This window comes from Acanthochromis polyacanthus, chromosome 13 (assembly GCF_021347895.1).
Source record: "Acanthochromis polyacanthus isolate Apoly-LR-REF ecotype Palm Island chromosome 13, KAUST_Apoly_ChrSc, whole genome shotgun sequence".
Taxonomy (NCBI): Eukaryota; Metazoa; Chordata; class Actinopteri; family Pomacentridae; genus Acanthochromis; species Acanthochromis polyacanthus.
This window is the reverse complement of record NC_067125.1, coordinates 23091559-23112408: the sequence shown is the minus strand read 5'-3', so window position 1 is coordinate 23112408 and position 20850 is coordinate 23091559. Positions and strand designations below refer to the sequence as shown.

The window sequence follows — 20850 nt, the reverse complement described above, 5'->3', positions numbered from 1 at the left end:
GCATTTGTGTGTACACTTGTGTTTGTGCCGCTGCTTTAATGATGGGACACAAGTTCTTCCTGTGAGAAATGACACCGCTCTGGGTGATACAAATAATCATTTAAATGGGTTTGAAGTCTTTTTTCAAAGCTGAGCATGTAAGTTTCAGGACTACTTAGAAGTGTCTTCCTAGGAGCGGGTGCTTTTTTCTCTCCTGAAACAAACAGAAAATGGTTCTGCATGAGAGGTTTTTGCAGTCGGAACAGTCAGAATTTTCAGCAGCCAAATGTTTTTTCAGGACTTGGAGGCCAAAATAAAAGAGATTATATTTGACATTCTTATACTGGCCAAGTGGCAGAAAGCACGGCTCTAAATGTTCTGACACTGCGTTATGTCTGAAAGATAAGGAAATAGGCAAAGTGTTTGCTGATATGTTTAACATTTTCTACTGCAGCCCCTTGCATTTTAATGCAGTGCTGTTTTTGGTCTAGTTGTGACCTTAACATAGAACTTGCAGAATCAAATATCTAAAACATTAGACTGAAACTAATGAAGGTTTTGTCAAAGAACTATACCTTAGTCAGTATTCAAATGCTGAAATGCGCACTGTTGACCACCTTTGGCCTCTTGTCATACTAAAGTTCCATTGTGAGGTTTAACAGACACTTCATTTCACAGTTCAGTTCACATATACACAAGCTCAATGCTATTAAAGTTATAAGCTGAAGTAATATGTTTAAGTTTAGCAGATCAGAGGTTTTCTGAGTTCAAGAGTTCACAGAAATTAAGTAACGGTCAGCTATAATAGCTATTTACAGTTAAGATTACATGATCAGTGTTTCCTTGAGCAGTTTGTTTTCCTTAATCTGTCAAGATACACTAATTGGAAGACACTCGTAATGCTTGAAGTAATACAGGAGTGTTATCCCTGTAACCCAGTAATTGACCTTTCTCCCCCTGATGATATGGGTGCGGGGTCAACCTTAGACCTCTGTAACAGTCTTTGGGCCTGTTATACAATTGCTGTCCTAGCCTCAGGAATCCTTTCCATAAGGCGATTTTCTCTTGATTTTTGAGACTGGGCAGTGCCTAATCATATGCAATCAATTACTGGCAATTTAGGTGATAGTAATAATTTTAGCAACATTTTCTACAGCATGTATGAGTCTTCACAAAACTCTTTTAGTGGAATATGGAATGTAATTTGCCATTGTATAAAGCATGAAGCAATGAGTCTTTATATATGTACATTTTTGTCTTTATTTTTGACAGTAGACAGCATTAAAGTGACAGAAATCAGAGTGGAGAGAGAAGGTGACTGACATGCAGAGTCTTCAGCCACAATCAAACTGGGGGTGATGCTACCATAGTGCTCTGGTATCAGTCTTAACCATTAGGCTACCAGGAAGCCCCAGTCAGTGAGACTCTTATTGAAGTTTGCTATTCTAGGTATTTGGGTGGGCTGTAACAGTTCTTGCCCAGAAGTATGCCCTGGGCTTTACTGTAGAGTATCAAACACCAGTCCTGACAAGTTGAAGCAGCATTTGAAAATGTGCTCGTGGTTTCCTTGCTTCGGGTACATGCTATGTGGGCTCGGTTTGAATTCACTTCAGGACATTTGTTGCGTGCCATTACAGGTTCAAATAGTATAGCTGCTATTGCTCAAACAAATACAAACTCTGTTACGCAAATATGAACATTTTGAAAAATAACTCACATGAGAATTTCTGATGTGGCATTCTTCATTTCATTTAGTGTGTGGTTCAGAAAAATCAAGACTTGGAAAAGTTATAGGAAAGTTAAGTTAGCATCATGATAAAATTAAGCTTAGCCAGTTTTGACTGTGTGTTAAAGTGAGACTTGAACTGCTGTTGTTAGCGTCAGCTCTCTGCCCTCATTTATTCACAGCATCATTTACCTTCTGCTTTGGCACTAAATGTTCCACGTAACTACAACAGATCACTTGTCAAGAAGGTGTAAACATGGGCTACTTTATGCAGTCTGAAACACTAATGCTGCTGTTTTTTCATAGACCATAGTGTCCATGAAGCTATCAGAAACATTGGTGCATGAAATACTAAAAAAAAAGCCATTATTAGATGTGCTATATCCAAAGCATGAAGCTTTCTTATGTAACCTTATATACTTACACACTGTGTTCACTGGTCACCATGCAGAAGATGCATGTCAGTTCGTCCACAGTACTGTTGACTCACCAGCAACCCATACAGCCCAAGACAAGTCACACATACAGTAGCTATTACATGTCCAGTGTAGACTGCTCGCTATATTTCATCAGTCACACATGAAATGAAAAATGCAAATATATGTGGTGAGGTCAGGGTGTCAGAAAGAAGGCAAACTAAGAAAATACTTTTTGGCTGAATTCTTTTTCAACTAATTATCCATATTTGGATATGATTTTATCCAAATAGAATACTAATTCATTCATTCATTAAATTTGTTACTTATCAGAAACTAATTTTCAAACAAAATATTCACATCCCCTGAGCATTCCAGCTTTTTTTTCCCTAGAAAACAAAGGACTGTGTTACAGTTGCTGATAGAGATGGATTAAGTAGAGAATGTTCAAAGAATTTTGGGGAAGTTTTCATCCATAAATACTTTCAAAACCACAATGTTTCCGTCAAAGTTGCTGTCCATGTTTGTTAAAAAACAAAAATAGGTAATTGCGGCTCACATTGAGGATTAGCTAAGTTTACCAATGTAAATTATCTTTGTCGTAGAAGAAGAGTGCTCTGCATCACACATGTATTGGATCATCTCCAATGTGGGTATTATTCAGAACCACTTCATTCTACATCTGTCTTTAAACACCTTGGAAAGAGGAGAAGACTTCTTGAACAGGTCCTCAGTCTGTCACAGCATTGGTACATGTTCATACCGTATTGTATGAAAATTTTAGGCACTTTAGATGTTTAGATTTTTCACCACCACACAGTACCATCAGATAGGTGTCTGATAGCTCCAAAACGTATTCAGCAGCAGCTCAGACAATAAGCTCAAACATCCAGCCAGGGTCATAAAGAACCTCAGCCACAAGAAGAACAAGGAGTCCTGCAGCAGCTGCCACGACCCACACAGAGCTCTGAGCATCATGGAATCAGCCTGGGATTTCATGGATGAGATGGATTGAAGCCACAGAAGAGAAGTGTCAATTTCTCTAAAACATTTCAATAACCTAACTCCCTAATACTGTGAAAAAAAACTGTGTTCAAGTTTACTGGGGGGAACTGGTGTTGCTATACAGGCAATCAATTAAATGAGAAATAAAGACTGTTCCTGGCATTATTTTTGAAAGCATTCTTACTTTTAATGCCTAAATGTTTGCACAGATGGACAACCATTCACAGTCTCAGTCACACCTACAGGCACCTACAGTTTCAAGTGTCCAATAACCCTAACCTTTTTGGAATGTGGCATGAAAGCAGAGCACTGTAATGCAGCCCACACCAATTCTAGGGCAAACATGCAAAGACCAGACAGAAAGGTACAGGTGGGCCACCAGGTAGCACATGCTGCCTTTGCTGTAAAGCAGCAGTACTAACAGCTGTCATGCTGCTCTAGCTTTGCTCTGGCAGCATTTCTGGCTTGGTCTTGAAATGGGCTCCTTGCAAAGCTTGAGGTCAACCTATTGAGGGTTCTGGTGAGGAAAAGTCATGCTCCACTAGGAAAGTAGTACAAGACAGGCTGCAGGTTCTGATTCATGAAATGTCAGGTTTTATCAGCTTTGTCTCATCTTTATCAACAGTTATTTCCTGTGAGTCACCCAAACCAGGTATTCTTAGAATACTATTTAACAAGCTGAGTTTATTTGTTGATTAACATTATTTTCATCTTAATGCTACTTTTGTTGGGTAGGTATATTTTTTAAATTTTCAAAACAGATAAGTGTAACAACACTTCTTTGTAGACATACAGCTCTCTATTAACAATATATTGCTCTTTAAGCCGCCCCACAGAGGTCAACAAATTTACATTCTGAACAGAAGTAACCATCTATATCAGCCTGTTTCCCAGACATGGGCGTGTATAAATTTCACATCAGGCAGAAATGTTGGTGTTTTAAATTTCACAGCATGTCTGCAATAACAACAATAACTGATCATGCGCTATAAGTAAGACTCAGTGGTAAAAGCTATGCAAAATTCTGTCATTTCTTAATGTGATTAGAATATAAAAGTGCCTTTGTTGTCAGTACCATACGTATCCTAACATGAACTTCCAAGCGCTTGTTTTTTATTTTCATTCACACTGTTTTTGTGTTATTGTGGTTTGTATTGTACACAGTGTTTGCTCAAACACTGCAAAACTGGAGGCAGACTGAAGAGATGAAAGGAAGCAAAGAAAAGAAAACATGTCAGTAACTGCTGTGTTGATCCCTGTGTACCAGAGTAGCCATACATCAGTCAGTCATGTAGGTGGTAGAGGTTCAGCGGTAAATAACTTACCAGAGCTAAAGCCATAGGATCATGAGAGTGCAAACATGATTATTGACAGGAACACAAAAGGAGGTTTAAGGGAGTCTCATCCCTCTTGTGTGAAATTTCAGCCAAACACTGCCATGTCTAAGAGGGTGGGCAGGTGACAGTGTTGAAGAACATGAGGATGCACCCCTCCCCACAACTAATTTGTAAGCAGTTTCATTTATTCTTCTCTTGTGGTTTCCAATCATGACCTAGTTTTAGACTGACAAGGCCCCTCGCTCTCCTGTTGTGTTTATGATAGCCATGTCTCCAATAAATAGGGCAGCCTGTATTTTTGTGTGCGTGCATTTGTGTATACTGATCACGGGGCAACCCAATAATCCTTTTTCTGTGACACGAAGGTGTTGCAGACACGCTGTCTTGGCCTTTGCCCACCTTCTGCTTGAGTCTTTAAGCCTTATTGCACTTGACACATTACCCTGCAAAGAATGAAGCCATCCTGTTTGTCCTACTCACTGAGGACAGAGTGGGGCACTGTTTCCCTACTTTACTTTCAGACACTGGCTTGTTAAAGCTGAGAGAAATGTTCTAGGCTCCAAGGGCTCACCGTTGGGCTTGTGTTGCTAGGTTTTACCATGTTGTCTATTGTGTCAGCAGCAATAAAGAGACATCTGTTTCTTAAGCTAATTCTGCTCATTTGCTATCCCAACAAAGCTCTCTAAAGTCAGTGGCTTACCCAGACACAAGGCACTGCCATTGTTCAGTTCATCTTGTCACTTTTGTTTTGCCAATCTGTCCAAACAGATTTACTGTTACTGAAATTAAGTGGATGTAAGAATGTTGAAAGGAGTTAATAAGACTACCAAGGGTCCCAAGATGAACACACCATTTATAACGTAACATACGGACTATTTCTGAGCCTAAACCAACACTGGTGTCCCTAGGGATGAACCATTAACAACACCCTCCAGCAGGGGAAAAAAACGGTCATTGCTCCGTGTACAACTGATCTATTGAGTAGGGCGCCGTCTGAGCCTGAAGTTGCTCTGAAACCATTTACTATTATGGCACTGCTTTCGCCTGCCACATAAACATGCAGAGATAGATTGTAGCCAGACTAGTGTGTTTTGCTCACGGTGCCACTAGGTGAAGAGAAGTCATGAGGAGTTTATTTTGAAAAATACCAACAGAGATGACATCACCAGAGCTAGTCTCTAAGATTCATACGTTGTGACTGCTCTGCTTTGGGTTTCACTATTTGGCCATCAGACCTGTTTGCTTAGTTGATAAAAGTGATTGTTGATGATTTGTAGTTATGCACAGGTTGACAGTATATGTATGTTACTTGATTTTCTTTTACGTGATATATTTCTTTTGAACTCTTGCTAAAATGAACTATCTGCACAGTTTCAGATGCTGCATACACCCAGTTAAGCATTTAATTGGTTTGTTAAAATCACTTTCAGATAGGGATTGTTTCAAATTTAAGGATATGTTGGAGGCGCTACAGAAGTTTTAATGTGGTATCTAGAGAGCTCTTGCATCATTGGCATAGACTGGTGGAAAAAAAATATTAGAGACACCTTGTATTAGACTGGATTGAATTCTTTTTAAATTTGGTGACTTTTCCATGACTTAACTGTGTTTTTAAGTTTGTAGCACATTTTTATACTTTTGTGTCAATGTCTCAGCTCATGTGTAGAGTTCTGTTTGCTATTAATTTCCAATACAGTATTTAAAATGTTTGGGTGCATCAAACACAGACCGTGGAGCCAAAGGTGTCTTGGTACTTGTGCAGGTTTTTCAGCAGCAGTGCATGTCAGTGTTGTAGAGCAGCACTCATTCCAGCTTCTCGGCCTTGCTGAACTACTCTGTGATTTTATGATGCCGCAAGTGTAGCCAGGATGTGTCCAGCTCTTCTAGCACTTTAAAGACGCCATCCAGGGAAAATCAAGTTGTTCACTTTGTCCATGTAGTGTTTTTTTTTGTTTTGTTTTTGTATATGTTTTTTGTTGTACGCGAGATGTTGCATCATGTCATTGGTTAACTGTCAACACCATGGCTGAGCATTTCCACCTGTAAGATGCAGTGTACCGATGACAGACTCACAAACACTCAGTCAGACTTCTGGGGTTTCATAACAAACCTATGAAACCAATTCTGTAAGCTTGGGTTCTACAACTTTCTGTCTCAGTCAAACAGGATAATTTAATTTTGAAACAAACATGTTTTAGCTGAAAGGTGTGATAGTGACGTATTAGGAAAAGCTTCCAGTTCGTAAGTTCCAGAAAGTCTGCAGAGGACTATAGGTAGGGAGGATGGAGGACTTGTCATCCAGGAGACAGGATTTTGTGTCCCATGTGGGACTATTATCCTTAGACTTGAGTTTAGTTGACTTACTGTTTGGTGAGGATCAGGCACCAAAAGCTCTTGGTTAGGTTTAGGGAAAATATGAAGGGTTGCTATAAAATACAACCTTTTCATGACATTTTCAAAGCTGCAGCTCTATTTCTGAGTTCCGTATGATTACTCCTACTTGATTTAATATATGATTGGTTGACTGAAAAGGCACAACATCCATCTATCCATTATCTATTCACTGCGTTATCGTCTGTAGGGTCTCAGGGGGCTTGAGTCTATCACAGCTGACTGGGTGAAGGCAGGAGACACCTGGACAGGTCACCAGTCTGTCAAACAGACAACCAAGCACACCTATGAAAAGGAGCAACAGTAAATTAAACAGGTGGATTTGAAACATTTTATTATAACAATTGCAACATAAAACCTTTTTCTTCCAAACGTAACTGAGACAGCAGTATAGTTATAAACAACGATGCAAATGTGGCTATTTGGGTGTCAACACTTCTGATTGAAGAACCAGCCATACAACATATGTAGTCATACTGACACCTGCAGTGACCAGGGGAGTATTCTAAAGCTTTGCTTGTTCACTTTTTCCTCATTCCTGTGTACCTTTGTACCAATGCCAGGTTCTATTAGAGAGCCATTAGCACACTGTACTATCATACTAGTACTAATAATAATAAAAATTTAAGTGTTCTACTTATTTGGTATAATCTTTCCCCACAAAGCAGATTTTTCTTTTGATGGACTCATTGATTGTGACTGACTGAAAAACTGATGTGATGATCCCAAAGGTGCCAACTCCTGATGCTTACAAACCAAACATAAGGATGCAAAATAAACACGTCATCTGAACAAGAACATCCCCCTTACACTCTCACCTAGTAAGCACACACTCTGACACAAACAGCAGCAAGAGCAACGCATGCAGAATAAGCTGCAGAGTAAACAAGGGAGTGGAGCCTCAACTTTAAAAAAATTCTCAGGCTGCAGGGCCCGTGGGTGTCAGGGAGAGCTCTACCTCTCACCTTTTGAATTGTGTTTGTGCACACATGTGTTTGCCTGCCTGTCTGTGTGCGAATGTTTGCACATTAGTATGGATAAAAGTGAAATGTTTGCTCTCTTAGCCTGCTTGACAGCTGTCTCTCAGCTAAAGCCCTATCCAGTTTGAGCCTTTCACCAGCACCTAGTGCTAATGGAAAAATAAGCTTTGAAAGGAGAGGCAATCTGAGAGAACTCATTAATTTGCAGTCAGCCTTTTGTGTTCACTGACACTGAGAAATGGGCTGTCATTGATCACTGTCCTAATAATTTTTTCTCCACCCAGTCAATAATTACTTTATACAAATGTAACAAAGGTTGTTAAACACTTCAACTAGACACTAATTTGCCTGCTTGATCACAGTTGAGTTTGATAATGTTGAGTCATCGTTTATCTAAAATACACTGCTAATGACATCTAGATCTTCTGTTTTTGCCCTTCAGCTTAGCAGTGTTGTGTGCTCCGTTACATACAGTATATGTTACATACATTATGGTGACAAATTAAAAGGAAAAAAACACATAAGTTATATTCCCGCGTGAACTTGAATATATTTCAAATTCGACAATAAAGCACCTATTTGTTGAGCTATTATGTGAGCTGTGTTAAGATTTTAGCCTTACAGTGGCACAATATAGCTCACAAGGTGTCCTCAATGGAACAAGCCAGAGTGATGAATGATTTATATTGGTTTAATGGTTGAATGATAATAAAGCTAAAGATAAGGTCATGAGATCACCAAAACAATCAGGACCACTGGGGATCATGAGCATTACACCAGATTTCGTACCATTGTGGCCAATAGCTGTGGTTATCCCTGGTGTCATCTCCCTGCCCAGCCAGACACGTATCTGTATAGATGCACAGAGCAGACTGGTCCTCTGGGAAACTGCTTTCAAAATGGTGTTCAACCCCTCCTTCTCTCTCTCTCCCACCCATCCTCGTCTTCCTCCCTCTCTCACATACTGTGTAGGGCGCATGCTTCTCCTGCAGCAGACACACTGTCTTCTTTTGGTCTAATTTCCTGATTGTGTAATTATATCAGGATGTTGTTTGTCCTATCAGAAATGTTGCTAGTCATTGTTTGGACTGTGTTTGTTTGTGTGAGATGAGCGCCAGTGATAGCACAAGCATGGAGCCAAGCTTTGCTATCTGAGCTATCAGAGATAGCACTTCCTACAGTCTCTAACTTCTTCACATAACAAACCTTTTCATCCAAGTCCTTGTTGTAAATGATTGAGACGTGTGGTGTCCGGAAAAGCTAAAAGTTAAAACAGTCAACATTAGATCCGTCCTTGTGTCTGATAAGCAGAAACCTCAGGAGAAAGTGTGCTTGCGGGGTGAGCGGATGTTTTTTGAATGCAGAAGGAGGACAGAGATCCTATCCAGCCCATTAACTGTAATTGTGCTTGTACAGAGTTTATTTGACAAGGAGTGGGGCCTGTAGGAAGAAGGCAACGGAAGGGGAGGTGTCATCCTATCACATCAGACATGAGGCTCTGGGGCCAGGAGGAGAGGAGGTGCAAATGAGTTTAGGTCACGACCAAAAAGGACTGCAAGATGGGCGTGATAAGTTCCACTGTTGTTGTCCACCCTTCCTGGCCATGGTGATGATAATCAATCTGCTTGTTTTGCCTTCACTTCTTCACGATAGACGCCAAGGGCTACATGACAAGACTCTAAACAACCTCTTAAGATGATAAAAGACAGACAGCTGATTGTACTCTGTCACAGACACAGTGAAAAGTAATGCTCACCATGTATGACCCCATACTTTTTCTTGGTAACTTTTTCAAAGATATTCCTGTTAATCCGCAGTGTGGGTCTGTTCTTTGTTTACAGACAGGAATATAATTTATTTTCAGTTGACTTTTAAGGAAATTATGTTCACCATGTATGGCCTTCACTTTTATTTCATATATTTATGTACTACAGAATGTAAAGAAATCCCTTCTCCTGCTGCAGATTTTCACAGTGAATTTTTTAAAAACAGACCTCCCATGTCACTTACAACAAACAACAAAACAGAACATCAGAACCTGGAGACGTCCAAGGTTGAAGGAACGCTGCGTCTACGAAGTCGTTGCGCAAAGGTGAAGAGATATCGCCTAAACGATTGGGGCCTGCACTACTGTAGCAGTGGAATAACCAATTGCATGTACATTTCGTGACCTCTAGATTAAGTCCAACATAAGCCAAAGAGCTAATCTGTTTAATCAGTGTTTTAAGGAATGTGGTAATGCACTTGCTTTGTATTGTTGTCTGCAGGGAACAATTCAAAAAAGAACAAGTGAAAAGTGTAAGTGGCTCCAAGTGGCCTGTCTACTCAGTTAGGCTATATGCAGTTTTGTTTTGTTTCCTGTCTTTCAAGCTCTTCTGAACTCTTGTAGCATTTCTCTTACTCTTGGCTTACCTGTCTCTGCTTTGGAAAGCATCCTACATGCTCTCTTCCAAGCTGCGCCCAAGTCTTTGTTACATGTGGTTGAAGGGCACATTGTGCAACTTCATTTGATACATACTGAGGCTCAGTTGGTAGGGCTGCAGTACAGTGCTAAATGAGTGCAGACAGTTTACTGCATTGGGTTGTCTGCACATATACATAGACGCTTTAATGAAGTCCTATTTTCTGCATATATATTCAATGCAGTCACAGAGTTTGCAGGTGGAATCAGAACTTCACATTTAATGCCTCCTGGACCATCTTGCATCCACTTAGATGCAGAAATTATTATTTGGTTGCAAAAATTATCAGTATCCATAGTATAGAGACTCAGTAACATGAGAACAGCTTCTCCTTGTCTGACAAAGCTACAAGTGAACAAATGAGCCATGAAGTGACTTTACACATTTTTTGCGCATATCACAATCATCCACTCTGGTGATGTAATCATGGAATCAGTGCACCTGAGATCACCTGAGTAGTTGAGGAGACACTTTGACAAAGTAAAAGTCTAGTATTCTGCCAGAGGCTTTCATGACATCTGCTGAACATTCACAGAACACCACAACTGCAGTTTACTAATTAAAAAACCTGGATATACTTCAGCAATTGTCCTGTAAATGTTTCTTGCCTATGACTGCTGTCAGAATACTTCCGAGGCTTGTTTTGGAACACATTATGGAGATTTCAATCCAACATAATGGGATCACCCTTTAAATACCCTTTCAAACAGCTATGCTAACAGGATGTGCGACCCACTCTTCAGCCTTCTCCCTGATCAACCTGGCTGGACTGCGTTAAGTAGACACCTGATTTGATGGTCAAGATTGTCCGTCACAACCTAAGCCCTGAGGGGATGATCCACAAATCACCAACTAAGACTCTTTGGAGTCGAGGCTGAGGACCTAAATCCCTAAGTTTACCTTTCTTACCTGTGCTTAGGCCTCTTACTGTACGCTACTTCGCAGGACACCGGGATCTGTCCTGGAAAACTGGCTGGTAATCCAACACCTGCTGTAAGGACACCTGGTGTCCAGATTTACTGAGATTGTGTCGCAGCGACAAGGCCTCTTCTTACAGCCCCATCGCCTAGCCTAGCAGCAGAAGTTTTTTGTTAAGAAATCAAAATGTGACAAAAGCAAACATTGGCATGCACTGCCTTAGCTTAAAGGTATTTACAAATCACTGTCCTTTCATCTGACTTAAGATTCAACAATGGGTGTCTGGGGCCAATGCAGTAAAGATTTCTGAAAGACCGTGCTGGCCAGAAATGTCAGTTCACATGTTCTTGCCTTATATTCAAATTTAGCATGAATTGCTTTTGTAAAAGATACAACCCTTGATGCGATCATTTTATTCAATCAGCACAATCTCTCCAGAAAATCTCTTCCCACACACACACCTGAAACTACAGAGCTGACTTGTCTCCCTGTGTTGTGGTTTGTCTTTCTAAAATGTGAGAACATTTAAACCTAAGTAGTAGATTTACATTTCAGTACATGGTTTGCATGCATGGACAAAGCAGTACTTGAAGCTCTCAGATTATATTTATAACCTACAGATATATTTATATCTGTAGGTTTCCTTAACACAAGTTCGCCCTTGAGTGGTCTATATTGTGATATCAACTGATACTGATATATTGTGTTGAATAAAGATATCCAGTGAATTAAGATTACAGTAGTGCAACAAGAATCTTCCTCAAGTTTTATTTGAAAACAGTATGACCTGAAATGTGTATTTGGAGAGGAAGAATCTGTGAGGAGTCTTTTTATTAGAGCAGTGTCTGTCAGTGCAGTGACCTGTTCATGATCTGAACTAGACAGTAAAGCTTTTACCAAGTGACATTACTGATGTTAAATATTTAAATTTGTGTGTTGATGCGGTGACTCCTCATTGTTACTCTTGTCTGGGTGAAAAATATAATTGTACTTATTGCCACAGTGACATGGAACATTATTTCAACAGACTTATTTATCAATTACTTAATCAGGATGTGTTCTGGTCCAGCCTCTTTCCAGGTTCTCACTGTGGCTAGCTGACCAGGTGACAGTTACAGATGAAAAGAAAAGAAACAGGAAACACAGATCCCTGGAACTACTGTATGTCACATTGTTATGTGTGAGAGCAGAGGACACAGGTGTCCTCTGAGCGTGTTGTCTGATCCAATTATGCACTCCACCTGTGTAGAGCGTGCAAAATGACGAACTTAGTTGTCTTATATCTCTCGCCCAGCCTTTCTTTAGCTACTTAATCACCTTCAGGAGGATTGTTCCTCCTTTGGCTAACCAGGCCTTCAGCAGTGTGTGATCCCCGGTAAACCTTACTTATCAAAGTAAATACTTGATCCGTAGCAGACTGGCAGCTAAACATGAAGCTCTAAGGAGCTCGCTCAGAGTATTGTGATTACAGACTTAATAGAGGACAAACATCTTAGTGGGATGTCTGTGACAGCGATGCCCTATCAATCCCACCTTTACTTGTTCAAGCTGGATTGTTTACAGCTGTCTCGCAAAGCTGCTTTGATTCATTGTTTTTTTTCCCCTCAAAATACAGCAATACGAATAGAAAACTGAAGTTGGCAGCCTTTTTTAATAGTGTAAAAATAACTTATTTACATTATGCTACTGAAATAAAACCCCTCACCACACAAGTTGGAGGCACAAAGTTCATAAGAAAAAAAAGAGGTTAGAAAACCACGGGGCCTTTTCATCACCTCTGTCTGAATAATGTAAACAATATTCATAGTCTAATAGGAAGAGTTTAATGGGAAATGATTTATTTATGCTCAAAGTAGCTAATTAAATGCATTGTTTAATACTCTGTTTACATATAATACATATAAATGCTGTCAGAGTTTGACATCCAAAGACCAGTGTTAATACTCCACCTCAGATATTTGAGAAGAGTGAAGCTCATCCCTATTTGATGTAACACATTTCAGCCAGTAGAGGGTATAGGCGCTCCAAGAGGAGATCCTCCTACTCTCAAGTCTCATTGTCTCATTGCATACCACTGACTTGCACTTCCACACATCTCCTCAGCCTGTCTACACAGTGTGTGTGCACAGATGTCATCACTCTACCCAAGAGCTGGAGCCACAGACACTCTTTTTACACCATTCAGTTCATTTTTTTCTCTCCGTTAACCATTTGTGACTGTGCAGAAAAAAATCACCACATACTTAGAGGAAAACATCTACACAAGATCTAAAAATCGCAGGGCAAGTAAATCTGAAAGAGTTTCCTGTTGACTTTTTTTTCTAAAGCAGTTTGAATGGATCACCTAATCCTTGATGACTGTGGTTGGGGTTGGTGGGGGGGCTTTGTGCCATGGTGTTTGCCTAATAAGCCAGACATCAAATAGGCTCCAGCCATAAGTGACAGAGGATTGAGTGGGTTAAAGGAAATAATTAAGGATCCAAAGAGTCTGTCTTAACTCTTGGTTAGGTAATGGTGAGGCAGGCGTGTTATTGAGAAATATTTAGCTTGTTTCTAATTGTCTGCCTTAATCACAACTCAAATTTTTCCAAAGGTTTTCCATTATTAGTTTGTAGCAAGTGAGTACCTACACTTTTCCTCATTATTTCTAATCCAAAATGGTGATTAAGACCACAACATAGAGCAGAAGGAAGCAGAATCTTTTAATTGGCCATTTTAAGTCTTGCTAACTATACGGAGTCTGACTGGTCAGTGACACCAAAAGAGTGCCTGCTTTTGTATCTACTTTGGAACTTGCATTACTTATCGCATTAATGTGTCTCATCTCCAGTGTGTTTAATACATAAATGGGAATGCAGCATTTTGTGTACTCTAGTTTACCATTTTTTAAATGTACAGTAGTAACAGCAGTAGGAGTTTTACAAGAAATAAATCCATTATATTCAATGGCAGATCGACTATTAAAGTCCTTGTTTTGGTCTTGGAATTGGACCAAACTGTTTTTTGTTAATTACAGGGCTTAACTTTACAAGCCACATGATGCAAATAGCAACAAATGGAGATTATGGGCCAAGAACAAATTATAGTTATCTTCTTTGCAGCTATAATGCAATTTATATCAAATACAAATGTTGGAGAATCAGATATGAAATCAGATTAGAACAGCCAGTTGCAAGGCTGGACAAAATTACAAGTTGTATATTTACTAGGTTTTACAGCTGTTCTACCCTTCTATTGCAATGCAAAAACAGAGTATTGTCATTCTTCATTTACCTTTTTATTACTCTAATCCTGATGATTTATCTCTTTAATACAGCACATGCTACATAACAGGATCCATTCACAGTGGTTAAAGTACAAAAAAGAGAGAGAAAGAAAAAATCTAATTTACTGAACAGTTAAACTTTGAGTGTTGAACAGTTGTGTAAATGGTAATACCAGTTACAGATCACAGGAATAGAACTTTACTGCAGTGGAGATGCTACTTTCCAAAAATATATCTTTTAATTGAGAGTAGATAAAATGTCTGTCCTAATAAAAAGTGCAGCCTTAACAATATTCTTCACTTTGAGTTTAATTACTTCACTTAGTGTAAAGATCGTCTGTCTTCAAAGAGAAGCTGGAACAAGCTGATTTTGAATGAATATGCTGTCAAACAACCTCAAAGCAAACTTAATGGGAAACCAAAGGGTAAGTTTGAATGCTAAGGGGTTTTAAAGTCCAATAAGTATACAAAACCAGCCAGCTCAGAGGGCTGGAGAATGAAAGTAAACTACACTTTGTCAACAGTGTATTGGAACAGTGTGCAGACACTAAAGAAAGCTGTGGATGTAGCCGTTTACCACTTTGTCAATGCTGTGTGTTTAGTATATCCAGAAGAGACAGAACTGCTAGGTGTAATTGAATTCAAATATACAAGTATAACAGAAGGAACTCTATCAGGTTACGAATGATAACTACGTATATAGAGTTAAAGGTCACTGTAGCTCTGAATGAGTTGAATGTGTACCTGTTGTGGAGCTGATTTCCTGCTGCTGAAGCACATTTCCACTGCATAGGTCAGTAGCGGCGTTGTTCCTCCACGAGTAGGTCAGGGTTAAAGGTGCTGACTCACGATACAGCGATGGAGGCTCGGAGCTCAATTATGACTGATCACTGTCAGACAATGTTGTCACAGAGTACGAGTTTTACCTAGTTATTTATATCTTAATGTTGCATTTGGAGTCAGAGATGTACCAAATTCAGTGCAAAGTCTAGAGGCAGTAAGAAACTTGAAACTTTACTGTTGCTCCTTCTCACCTTACAAACAGACATGCTTCAGACATGTTGTGAAAAATTAATAATTGAATCCAAACTGCAATTTTCCTAACTTTAACCACATAGTTCTTGTGCCTAAATAAAGGAAGTGACTGAAAACAAACTTTAGTGTAAGATTGATGGTGCCTCACTGGACAGGAAGCCTGGCCTGCTGAGTGAAAGTCCTGTTGCTGCCTTATGCCTCCATCCTCCTTATGTGGAGGTTTTGGCTCCTCTAAACTGGAAGTCTGTCCTACTATTTTGCAGTTGAGATTTATATGTTTAATACGAAGGGAAATGAAAACGTGAATCAGAATTTTAACTGTAGATTAATCAGCAAACATCTTAGGAAATATCTTTTTTTTAGGCGATGATGAAAAAGAAATTTAGTACATATAATTCCCATAAAACAGTTAGATGGTTAGATAAATCGTATATCATATTCAAAGTAATTCTATTGTGATAATCAATAAAATTGATTCAAATAGAAGTAGCATCTTCAACTTCATTTACTCCCAGCCTGAAATCCACCTTACGTCTACCGGCAGCCAAATCCAAAACCCATTATTAGCATCAGATCTCGTTAGATCGAAAGATGTCAATGCATCCATTTTCTGTCATTTATCTGGAGTGGTGTCATATTTGCACCTATGTAAGGTTATCCATATATTCCCCTCACCCTTCAGTGGAAGGTGTCCTGGTCAGATGCCTGGATTGCCTCATTCGGGTCCTTTCAACACAAAGGTGAGGTGTCTCTGCTACAGACGTCCTCTGAAAATCAGACCTCCTTTCCTTGTCTCTAGGCATGGTCCCAGGCACCTCTTGGAGGAATTCAGCTTGACCCCTTGTTACACAATAGATGGCTGAAATATTAATCAACTTATGAATCAACAACTTTTCTTTCCAGCTCAGCTCCCCCTTCAGCACAACAGTGTTCTCCATTTTACCTTGTGAACAAATCCCAGATAAACTAAAGGGCCATTAATGCTTTCCACATCAGTGGTAGACATGATGTTAATTTGGTCATCTTCCTAATTTGGCAAGGGTGTGCAGACTCTTCTTGTAGACGTCTGCAAGCATCCCAAAATTTGTAACTGCATAGATTGTATGCACTGTAAGCTAGCTTATGGCACATGTGCTAAGAAAACGCATGGTGCTCAAAACAATTGTTTGTTATAAAGAGAGAATGTGCAAGGAGATTCTCTGTCACGACCTGTCCAGGGTGTTCCCTGCCTTCGCACGAGTCAGCTGGGATAGGCTCCAACCCCCCCCCCCCCTCCGTGACCGTAGTGAGGATAAAGCGGTGTATAGAGAATGGTTGGATGGATGGATTCTCTGTCATCTGAACTTTAACTATTCATCATGAAAATAGTTCAACTAGTTACTCCTTAACTTTGGAGGTTTCCATTTTTGCTTACCATTGGCAATGTCCAAGTCTCCAGAAATCCTCTGCTATGTCTGTTCACTGTGCTCAGTACACCTCACAAATAATCACGGTGCCACATTCCAATCTGTAACCAGCTGCTATATCCTGTAAGAAGCATAAAATCACAGCCAACCCTCTGGAACCGTCCACAGAAGCCCGATGTGTTTTTCTGAGTTCAGTGTCAGGAGCAGTGAGACGATACATAGCATATTCTATAGTATTTACACTGTAGTTTGGATAGAACCACATGAGTCCACTTCAAAGTCTGCATTGATCTGCATATAAAGATGTGTAAACCATGAATTGTCTTTCACCCTGATGTAGTTGGGACAATAACTCCTTTAAAATAGAGAGGGAACAGTCCACCATTTTCCAATGAAGAGCCAAATGATGGAGTCTCAAACTTGGAGGTATGTGACTCTGCTCCCAGCTATGTTACACTTAGTGGCACCAATGCAGGCTAGAGCTCATGGGCTAAATGCTAACAGAACCTCATCATCTGCAGAGAGACAGAGCAGCAATTCTGAGGTCCCAGAAACTCTCTCCCTGGCTGCACTTTGATTTGTTTTCATGAAGATAAGATGCTGTGGCTACCTCACCACTAGAATATCAGGTTTCTGTGGGGTCACAGTACGTACTTAAGATTTGTGTGACTTCTTTAAACAATGTCTTTTGTCTATTTCTTCATGTTAAACACATGCAACACATATGAATTACATTTACAGGACCTTTAATAAGTTTTCTATTGTGTGAAAACACAATTGTATTGATCCAATTGAAGATTCTGACAGATGAAGTCAGTAAAAGTAAACAATGCACAAAAAATATGAAGTATGGAGACTGGAACAAACCAACATGACATGTATGAATTGATTTTCTAAAAAAGAAATTAGCCCAAATGGACCTGAGGATCAAGTCAAAAATATATATTTTTGACATATTGAAATGCTGAATTTGAGTGTTGTTAGACTACATATGACTTGCATCTAGGCCCAGATTACGAGGAAGGACTACAGACCTGTTGGGGTAAACTTACCATTTTTATTCAGCCATAAAATCATGTAGAATATCTGCAAAGAAAAAATGAAGACTCAGTCACATGTTGAAATCTTTAATTCATAGAGACCTACTGTTGCATTGTTCACATTGAGAAGAATATGCCATGTCGGAATACACTGCATTCATGTGCTTGCTGCCACTGCCACTGAAAGTTCTGCACAGATTCTCCTCTTGTGTCAGCAGCCAGTCCATCTCTATCCATCTTTACTCCTCTGTTAAGTCTTTGCAGTCATTTCTTCACTTTACATCTTCTTCTTTTTCTTTCGGCTTTTCCCTATTTGTCCATTTTTATTTAGTAGTGAAGGAAATTCATGGGGTCCATTAGAATTACTGCATGTTGATTTTTTGACACAAATCCTCAGTTTAAAGAAACTGTTAAGGTCCACAAACAATCACTCATCCATTATGTATATGTGTTTTATGTGTAGCGGACAGTAGAGAGCAGGAACCTTTTTCTGTTGACATTGGGCGACAGGTGGGGTACACCCTGGACGCGTTGCAGGTTCATCACACGGCTAACAGAAAGAGATAAACAAGCACGCATATGGCCAATTCACAATCACCAGTTAACCTACTATACATGTCTTTGGAGTGTGGGAGGAACCTGGAGCACCTGTTAAAAACCCAAACAGTGAAAACATGCAAACTCCTCACAGAAAGGCATCAGCTGACTGGCAGGATCAAACCCAGAACCTTCTTGCTGAGGCAACACTTCCAACAACTGCACCACTGTGTTGTCTAGCACAATGCTGTTTGAATAAGTAAAAGATTCTCAAAATTTAAACAAAATAATGTTTAAAAAAGGTCGGGAATAGACATGTTAGCTCTTTTTTTAATTTACAAGCATTTAATGAATCTGTGGAGGACAGTTACTAACTTATGGCTGGAAACAACAGAACATAGCTTTTTGGTTTTGCGGTGTTTCATTGTGTGTCTCCACAGTGGTACACAGCGTCTGCATGTCTTACACTAGCTGGATTCTGATGCTTTGGGTTTGACCTGTGTTCCACATGAAAGTTGTTTCAAACATCGAAAGACAACAATGTGTGCCGTATGTTTGTCTCCCTTCTACTGACTTTGTAAGTCATTTCCAAAGCACATGAGTTTTTCCAGTGTGAAATGTTTTGTCCAATGTAAGAAGTAAATAATCTGAATCTGTGGTTTCTTGCTCTCTAATGTCTAATCTCAGAACTTATTGTAATGATTATTAGTTTTTACAGTTTCTTTTATCCAAAGCCACATTGAAATGCAGGAATCTTATTTTATACAGCAGATTAAGCTTTGGTTTATACTGCTGCCAACCAGCTGTATGTTTGATCAAGGGACACAAACAGTTTAATGTCCCTCCACCAAAGCTTTGAACCCACACCGTGCCCTTTTGGCCGAGTCCTCAAGCCTCCCACTGTTCTGAGTAGTGCCCACTGTTGCTAATCCATCTGTGAACGCTGTGTTCTTCGGGCCTCCTGTACACAATCAATCATTTTTATGAAGGAGTCAAACAGACGACTTGAAACACCTTAGCGTGTTCATTATCCCTTCCTCAGCTAATGCAGTGTCACCCTGTGCTCATGGCACATGGATGGTCATCTGGTGGAGAGCCAAATGAGAAAACCTCTGGATTCTCCTCATCTTTTGCAGAGCCGATCTTTCTGCATGTGGATCAAATCAGAATTATCCACTAATTGACTATTTACAGGGCTCCAGAAAAGCCCTAATGGACTTGATATTAAATCCCCCTCAGATATTTAAAGTGTCTTTTTGGAGTGGCTTGCCGAAAAACCAAGCCTTTTCTTTTTTACAAGACGGCCAAGTTAAGCCCGTCAGTGCGCTGAAATGGGCCAGCCAAGCCCAGGCGGCTGTTAGATGGGATTATGGGACGACAGTAGGGAAGGGCAGTGTGGTGTAGCAGAGAGGGGAATGGCCAGATCTCCCCTCAATGACTTCCAGATGGACTGCAAGGCCCAGGTTCTCTCACTGGAGATACATACTCTGCTTGGTTAACTTGTGCTCCATAAGGGGCTTAAAGTTGGCTTCTTTATAATGAGATTGACTTGGGTTTTATGTGGAAAGTCAGATAACATAAATTTCAATATGCCTGCCCTGCCCTTTAATGCACTATTAAAGCTTAGACTAAAAAACTTGGACTATTAAACTGAAGTCAGGGATCTTCAGTGTAAACTCGTGTTACTTTGCTTTTAATGTCAAGAGAACCCTTCTTTAAACTTTTGTTGATTTAGATACAACATTTCAGCACTGTAACATCAACTGTTTGATAAAGGAACATATATATTACACATACATATTTTAATAGTACATGACCATCACATGATTTCAGGAGAATGTCAAGCTGTGTTTTGTGTTTTTCACAGATATGGTTGGCCCCAGCAGCAGTCCACTTCTGCTCTCTCATCCATATTGAAAGTTGAAACAGGACCAGAGAAAGGCTTTTGTTTGTTTTGCCTCCTGTGTGTAAAAGATTCTTTTTGGCTGCCATTATTTTATGACATGTACCAGCCACATTTATGACATGGCCTCCATAACTCTGTGGACTCTGTCCTGTGTTGTCAGAGCTTGCCAATTTTCAAATAAATGGCGTTTGAAGAAAAGTCTTGTGGGGTGTCATCATTCTCATACAGGGGGTGCACACCCTAGGGTTTGGTATCCACATCTTGGACGTCCACCAGTGTTTTTACATGTTCTAACTTATTTACTACACATAACTTTTGCTACACTTTATTCCAAAGTTATTCATACTCATGCCAAATTTTGATTGGTAATGGGTTTAAGCAATGGGTTTCTTCTGGCTGGAAGTGAATTAAAGCAACAACAAAAGAACAGAAGACATTGTGTTTACA

General features: G+C 39.8%; 1 long non-coding RNA gene across 1 annotated transcript in view; it reads left to right on the top strand.

The window, feature by feature from the left end:
- LOC127536830 (uncharacterized) overlaps positions 1 to 20601 on the top strand; it is a 38354-nt gene extending 17753 nt beyond the window's left edge. Inside the window, exon 4 of the long non-coding RNA XR_007946031.1 lies at positions 20365 to 20601. This is a non-coding gene — a long non-coding RNA (uncharacterized LOC127536830). The remainder of the gene's footprint in view (positions 1 to 20364) is intronic.
- The last annotated feature ends 249 nt before the right edge of the window (positions 20602 to 20850 follow it).